This window comes from Mus caroli, chromosome 8 (genome assembly GCF_900094665.2).
Source record: "Mus caroli chromosome 8, CAROLI_EIJ_v1.1, whole genome shotgun sequence".
In the NCBI taxonomy this organism is placed as follows: Eukaryota; Metazoa; Chordata; class Mammalia; order Rodentia; family Muridae; genus Mus; species Mus caroli.
In genome coordinates, this window is record NC_034577.1 from 81225675 (window position 1) to 81226705 (window position 1031).

A 1031-nucleotide genomic window follows, 5' to 3' on the forward strand; every position below is an offset into this window, starting at 1 on the left:
TCTCTCTCTCTCTCTCTCTCTGTGTGTGTGTGTGTGTAGATTTTCTTGAGGCACCAGACGCCAGCCTATGTGTGCCAGTCCTAGAGCAGTGCACTGTTGAACCCAAGAAGAGAAAGTGATATCTGAAGTGTTTTATGTAGGAGACTATTTGTATAAAACAAATGTATTTATAGCATTGAATTATGAGTCTAGATACAGAAAAATACAGGGAAAGATACACACCAGATTGTTAAAATATGCCATCACAGTCCAGCGGGAAGATTATGGTAGAAGATAGTTATTAAATTTCCTCTATAAATATTTACCTGGCTTTAATTTTTATAATTCATGCATTGCTTTGGAATAAAAACACATTATAAAGAAAAGGTTATAGCAGTGTAGAACTGGACTGGGACCTATAGTCCAGACAGATGACACTGCCAGTGTCTTCAGTGACTAGTGAGTTAACCTTCTTCTCCTGCTCCATATCCCCTGGTGGGCTCAGCTCTTGTTCACAAATTCAGTTATTAAGAATAGATGGCAGGCTGCTGGGGACTGACCCTAAGGCCATAGTCCAAGAAGAGAGCTCTGAGAAAGCCCCTTCCTTGGGGTGATTTATCACTGTGCTGTTTTGGAGGGCTGTAATATTGGCTGCAACATAAATTGTGCAATAGGGGAGAGCTAAATAAATGATGACATACTCACTTGGAAATATTACGAAAATGGAAGCATCCGATCCTTTATAATACCCTGGAAATTGCTAATTAAAAAGCCCAATATGGAAAAATCAGCTAAGCTCTATGAGCACAGAATATGAAAATGCTTAGAAAAATAGTATTATAAAAAGACATATTCAATAGGTTAATGCAACTTATGGTGATACGTAGAGCCTCAGGCATCAAGCACCCAGATGGTTACTAGAATATGCAGTAGCCACACCCAACTGTGTGAGCTGTTAAAAAATGCCGGTTTTACATTTACCTTAAAATTATTTCAAAGGTTAACAATTTTGCCAATATTTTCTTTTTTTTAATTTTTAATATTTTTTATTA